Below are 7,778 nucleotides of genomic sequence, written 5' to 3'. Positions count from 1 at the left end.
TCGGTTATATTATGTATATTAATAAAGAATGAGAGTAAAGTAATTAAAAAAGTAGAAGAGAGTGTAATTACTTCCAAAAAGGTTGGTATTTATGTTATTTATACTTATTTTAATTATTTAGTATAAGAATAAAAAAAGAAAAATGTAATATAATGAATCAATGTTAACATAATATGTACATTTAGTATGGAATAAAATTGAACTTGCTAGATTAATCCAATCAATATTAAAGTGATTATATAATTGGATAACAATTTAGTTAGATTGTTGCAACTACAGTTGGTGACACGTCTTTCATTTGGATATTTGTGAAAAAGTACATGATGCACGTCTCATTTGAAAGTTTCAAATCTATAAGTTGAGGATACATACGTCGATTTCGAAATATTTATTGCACTATAAAATTATCGAAATACTCTTGGTAGTCATTTAATAAGGAACAAAAAAATATTTATAAAAAATTACTATCATGTATAATTCAACTACAAAGGTCTAAATAAAAATATTGTTAAAATAATACATGAGGACAAAACTAATAAATATAAGAAAAAAATAATATGCATGTGGAACCATTTTATTGCATTATAAAATTATCGAAATACCTTTGGTAGTCATTTAATAAGGAACAAAAAGATATTTATATAAAAATAGTACCGTGTATCATTCAATTAGAAAGGTCTAAATAAAAATATTATTAAAATAATAAATGAAGGTAAAACTAATTAATATAAGAAAAATAATATGCATATGTAACCATTTTGTTGCATGATAAAAATGAGGACAAAACTAATAAATATAAGAAAAAAGCAATATGCATGTGCAACCATTTTATTGCACCATAAAATTATCGAAATACCCTTGGTAGTCATTTAATAAGGAATAAAAAGATATTTATTAAAATATAATACCATGTATAATTCAATTACAAAGATCTAAATAAAAATATTATTAAAATAATATATGAGGATAAAACTAATAAATATAAGGAAAAAATAATATGCATGTGTAATCATTTTATTGCACAACAAAAATAAGGACAAAAGTAATAAATATAAGGAAAAAATCATTTGCATGTGTAACCATTTTATTTACTACTATATATAAGTAAAGGTTGGGGTCACTAAGATTACCGAAATACCCTTGGTAGAATAATGATATTATAATAATAATAGTAATAGTAATAGTAAAAAAATAATAATAATATAATAATAATATTGTAGTCCTCGGCTGAATAGGAGGTATGAACTGGCAAAAAATGAGCTGATTTGGTTATCCAGTCTACGATAACCCAAATAGAATCATGCTGATGACGAGTATGAGGCAAACCTGTCACAAAGTCCATGTTCACTTTTTCCCATTTCCATGTGGGAATACTGAACTCCTACATGGACCCACTAGGCTTTTGGTGCTCAATCTTAACCTACTGACACGTAGAGCACTTAGCTACAAACTCTGTAATATCTATCTTCATCCCACTCCACCAATAGATCTCCCGTAAATTATGGTACATCTTAGTGGCCCCTGGATGAATCGAGCAACGCGCACCATGCGCTTCTGCAAAAATTCGCTGCCTCAAGTCATCTACACCTGGCACACATAAATGACCCTAGTAACGCAATACACCATCTCTCCCTTGGAAGAAAACCTTAACTTTCTGATCTCTGACTGACTTTTTCAACTTAACTAGATTGGGATCTCTATCCTTCTTTTCCTTTACTTCAGAAACCAGAGATAATTTGAACAATTCTGGACCCACACACTGCCCTCTACAAAATCGACTAAGCGGGCACCTAGTCGGTCAAGCTGATGAACTTCCTAAACTAACTTCTTCTTACCATTCTCAACATGAGCAACACTACCCATAGATAATATACTGATAGCATCAACCACTACATTGGCCTTGCCTGGATAGTATAGAACACTCATGTCATAATCTTTTAATAACTCTAACCACCTTCTCTGATGCAAATTCAAATCTTTCTGAGAAAAGACATACTGTAAGCTTTTGTGATTAGTGAACACATCAACATGTACCCCATACAAGTAAGGCCTCCAAATCTTTAAGGAAAAAACTACAGCTGTTAACTCAAGTTTATGGGTAGGGTAATTCTTCTTATGGGGCTTAAGCTATCTAGAGGCGTAGGCTATGACCTTACCTCTCTGCATGAGGACACAACCCAAACCTACTCTGGATACATCACAGTACACAACAAACCCATCTAAGCCATCTGGTAGAGTCAAAACTGGGGCTGAGGTGAGTTGAGTCTTCAAGTTCTAAAAACTCTTCTCGCAGGAATCTGACCACTGAAAATTGACTTTCTTCTGAGCCAATCTGAACGTGGGGGATGCAATAGATGAGAATCCTTCAACAAACCGACGGTAATAGCCAGCTAAATCCAAAAAGCTCCTGATATCTGATGGATAAATGGGTCTAGAACAGTTTCTCACTGCTTCAGTCTTTTGAGGGTTAACTTTAATGCCATCACCAAAAATAATATAACCAAGAAATGCTACTAACCTTAGCCAAAATTCCCACTTACTGAATTTGGTGAACAACTGATGAGTTCTGAGAGTCTGAAGTATGATTCTGAGGTGATCTGCATGATTATTCTCACTATGAGAATAGACAAGAGTGTCATCGATGAAGACTATAACGAACATGTCCAAGTACTTCTTAAACACGTAATTCATTAAGTCTATGAAAGTTGCTGGGGCATTTGTAAGACCAAAGGACATGACTAGAAATTCAAAGTGACCATACCGAGTTTGGAAAGTTATTTTTGGAATGTCACATTCCCTGACTCTGAGATGATGATAGCCTGATCCGAGGTCTATCTTAGAAAAGTAACTAGCACCCTGAAGCTGGTCAAACAAGTTATCAATTCTGGGAAGTGGTTATTTATTCTTAACTATGACTTTGTTCAACTGACGGTAATCTATTCACATTCTGAGGGAACCGTCTTTCTTATGCACGAATAAGACTGGTGCGCCCCATGGAGAAACGCTGAGTCTAATGAACCCCTTGTCTAAAAGGTCCTTTAACTGTTCTTTTAACTCTTTGAGTTCTGCTGAAGCCATTCTGTATGGCGAAATAGATATAGGCTAAGTGTCTGGAAGAAGGTTTATTTCGAAGTTAATTTCCCTTTCAGGAGGAACTCCGAAAAGATCTTTGGGAAACATATCTGAGAATTTATTTACTACTGGAACTGACTCAAGACTAGGAATCTCTAAACTAGAGTCTTCGACTCACACAAGATGATAGACACATCCCTTGGATATCATTTTCCTCACTCTAAGGTATAAAACTAACTGACTCTTAAGTGCTATAGTACTACCTTTCCATTCCAAGGACTGGTTCATTTGGAAACTGAAAATAAACAATTCTATTTCTATAATCAACTGAGGCATAGCAGGAATGGATCCAATCTATGATGAGAATGACATCAAAATCCTTTATCTCTAGCTCTACAAGGTCTATTAAAGTAATTTTCTGAGATATCATAATCGAATAGTTCCTGTATATCCGTCTGGCTATGATGGATTTACCCACTGGGGTAGAAACTGAGAAAGACTCTGCTAAGATTTCTGGACTGACTCTGAAGTTAACGACTATATAAAAAGTTACAAAAAATAAAGAAGCTCATGGATCTAGCAAGGAATAAATATGTAAATGAAAGATCTGCAACGTAACAGTGACCACATCAAGAAAATTTTCCTGATCTTGTCTAGACTGAAGTGCATAAAGCTCGTTTGGGTGTTGCCCACTGGTGTTACTGGAAACGGCACCCTACTGATTTAGGCAATCGAACTAAGTTGGGGGATGATTATACTAACCCTGAGAACCTGACTGAGGACAATCTGTGATTCTATGGCCTAGCTTGCCACACCTAAAACAAACATCACTGCCAGCCCTGCAAACACCCTAGTGGTTTCTGTCATAGTTCTAACAAAGAGGATTTATTCGAGCACACACTACCCTGAGATTTAGAGCCCGGTGCCCTATTTTTGTTACCATTTCTGAACTTAGATACTGGAGCATTAGCTGAGGACGGAGTTGGAACTAAAGATTTTTGGCGAAACTGAGAACGATTACCACCCTCTGACTTAGGCTGAGTGAAATTGAAGCTACCTGTACTAGCTCTCTTTTTCTCCCCATCTCTCTCCTTATTCTTAGACTTTTTTATCTGCTGAGCATTTACTATAAGCCTGGATATGTCTATATCATTAATCAATATCACAGTTTTGTACTCCTTAACCACACTCTCTGACACCCCAAATATGAACTTGCTCATTCTGGACCTACTGTCTGCTACTACATGGGGAGCATACTGGCTAACTCGGTAAAATTAAGGGAATACTCTTTCACGCTCATGCTATCTTGTCTGAGATTATTGAACTCTAACACCTTGGCTTCTCTTATCTCTAAGGTAAAGAATTTATTTAGAAAAGCAGTAACAAACTCTTCCGACTCTATGGGCTCTACATCTGTGCCCTTATCTACCTTCTGATGCTTAAACCACATATAAGCTACATCTTGTAGCTGATAGAAACCTAACTCAGCACTCTCACTGGATGCCACTCCCATGATATCTTTGACTTTCTAAACCTGATCGAGGAACTCCTGTGGATCCCCTTCTAACTTAGATCCTGAGAATAAGGGAGGATTTATTCGGGTGAAGTCCCGAATCCTGGATGCAGCAGTATTAGTCATTGGGTTGTCCTGAACAGCAGCTGTACATTCGTTCTGAGCTACTACGGAATTGGATAGAGTGGTGAACGCAGCTCTAAATTCTATATAGGAGACATGCTCGTCCAGAGGATCTGCCTGAACGGGCTGAGGTGCTGACTGATTTTTAATCCTTCTTTCGTTAGTATTTTTGGGAGGCATGTTCTGTAAATGGAAGGAAGAAATTAATTAGACTGAGATTTTAACTTGAGCTCGTGCTCATTCACACGACATGAATACTAAAAGAAGGAAAACTTTTCCTAAAAATGTCTTATAACCTCTTGTCCATAAGTGTAGCGCATTACATACACATGCATAAGACTCTACTAGATGCGACTTTCAGACTCCCTAGGACTCTATTGAACCTTAAGCTCTGATACTAAGTTTGTAACACCCCAAGTCTGTACCCCAAACACTACACGGTGCTTACGACCCCGAAGGACCATAAGCTAACCAATAACTAATATCTGCTATGAGCACTGAATAATAATACTAACAATAATGCAGAAAATAGGTTGAATTGCCATAAGGTTAAAAATCTGAATACTGATAAAGAATATCAACTGTAATAATCTACAAAAATAAATATTGGTTGATAGTCTAGTTTAAAAAGCCTCTAACTGAAATGGTCTGAATATGGAGCTAATGAAACAAGCCCCTAATTAACTCTGGCAACTGAAATACTGAAGCCACTAAAAATACTTAAATAACTGCATATCCTCGATAGATGAGGGCTCACTACTGAGTCTGACACTACTGGCTGAATCTGAATCTGTCTATGCACGATCAGAAACCTGAGCGTCCGAGCATATGATATGAGACATTATAGCACAAAGAAATAGTATGCCAGTACGTGGAATGTACTGGTATGCTAGATGAGGTAAGACTGAATGCAATGGTTTATATACATGAACAATAACTGACTAAATGATATAGAGTAACTGAGTATGAGAGTACATGGATTACTGAAATTGCTATAAATACTAAGTATGCAATATTGTGCATATACGTGTATACTGTAATTGAGTTTTTACTGAATCTGAGTTCTGGGTTCTGATAACTGAGTAACTGATATTTGAGATTACTGATAACTGAGTTATTGAAATTGATTGACTATATCTGACAGTCCTGATTCTGTAAAACTGAATTGAGTTCTATATTGAGACTGAAACTGAAACTGTGGGAAGTAATTATCTAACTGACATGCCCTAAATAAGATAATTGGGGTCCAACTTGTAACTCCAGTTGGAAGGGTATCAGTACCGTGCCACAGGTAAAGACAACTGAAGAGGTACCCTCATCTGGCAGGTACTCTAATAAGAACAGTGGTACTTTTAACTGGCAGGTTAAAACACCTCATCAATCCTCAACTGGCGGGTTGATGTCTCAACCTACGCTGGCTACGTAGTTCTGGAATGCAAGGACTACTTCTAAGGATCGCACCTTCTACTGGCAGGTGAGCCCCCAACCTTGGGTTCACTCGGTGCTGAATCCTACTCCCAACTGAATAGACCTTGAACTGATTATACTGAACTAGACTAGACTGATACTGAGTTTTACTGAGTTCTGTCGCTGACTAAGTACTACTGGGTTCTGTAACTAACTGAGTTCTACTAATCGTAACATGACTGATACTATTCTATAACTACTGTAGCTCTAGGCAAACAACTAAATTTTCGGGTATTAAATACCCCAAGACTCGATAGCATTAAAATTAGAGCATAGCATGATCTTGAGAAACATAACAATGTACACTTGTACATAATTCATTCATAGAGATATTTTATCAAACACATGTAGAGCATAAGCTTGTACATATACTAGCATGTCATGATTTCACCATTTAATTCACATGGACATTCTATCAACCACTTGGGGAGCACAACTTAATGCACATAATCATGGATATCATATAAACATTGCAACTACAATGCCTAAACTTACAAATTCAAGGATTATAATATGGAAATTACGCAATTCAATATACATGCTATTTCAATTTCATGGAAACCACAATTAATCATGGATTGAAACTCAATTAATGTCATGAACATGAATACAATCTAATTTTCAAGCATGTAAATCATAAATCAATAATCTCATGGTTTTAAAAATGGATTCTTGGACTCTAGGGGTGAAAGGAACCCATAGATGAACACCTATCATACCTGAATTGATAAGTTCTTGGAGTTCTTGGCGAGTTTCTTGAGATTTGCTCTTGATTGCTTGAAGATTAGGGTTTTGCTAATTGAGAGAGATCTTGTTGATTTTTGGGAAAAAGTTAAAAAATAATGGGTTTAAAATGTTTTTAGGGATTAAATCCCATATTTGGGCATATTAAAATTATGGAAAAAGACTAGTTTAACCTTGGACGAAACTTTTAATTTTCGTCAAAATTTTTCTGACCTAGGCCCTTAGCGTGACGTGGTGCTATCACGTTGTGTCACTAAAAACTGACAACTAGGAAAATGGCTAGTGGCACAACGTGGTGGAATCGCGTTGCCACACTGAATACGAATTTGGGACTCGTCTTGACGCAGTGAAATTGAGTGGCTTCACTGGAAAAAGAACAATTTTAAACTGGATCTATGGCGTGACGCACCATTACCACAAAGCAACACTGGAATTTGACAACTGCCATTTGGCTGGTCTCTGCGGCGCAGTGAAGTGCTAGTTGGCACATTGCTTTATAAAATATGCTATAACTCTTCACCCGAGTATCGAATTTAGGCAAATTTTATATTGTTGGAATGCTGACTGAATTTTCTACGCATTGGTAAGCTTAAACTGAAAAATACTGGCTATTTTAAAATTTTTATATAGAGCAACTCATGCACTGAGAGTTAAATTAAGCTAGGAAAATATGGGGTATTACAGATTATAATTACAAAGAATTTCTTACAGCTCTTATGGATAGTGGGGCAAGTTGTAATTGTATTCAAGAAGGCATAATACCTTCAAAATATTTTGTAAAAATCACTCATGTTTTAAGAAATTCCAGTGGTCATAAGATGGGGGTAGAATATAAAATCCCCAAGGCATATATATTAGC

This window comes from Capsicum annuum, chromosome 8 (genome assembly GCF_002878395.1).
Source record: "Capsicum annuum cultivar UCD-10X-F1 chromosome 8, UCD10Xv1.1, whole genome shotgun sequence".
Classification (NCBI taxonomy): domain Eukaryota; kingdom Viridiplantae; phylum Streptophyta; class Magnoliopsida; order Solanales; family Solanaceae; genus Capsicum; species Capsicum annuum.
The sequence above is the reverse complement of the archived record's forward strand: the minus strand, read 5'-3'. Positions refer to the sequence as shown.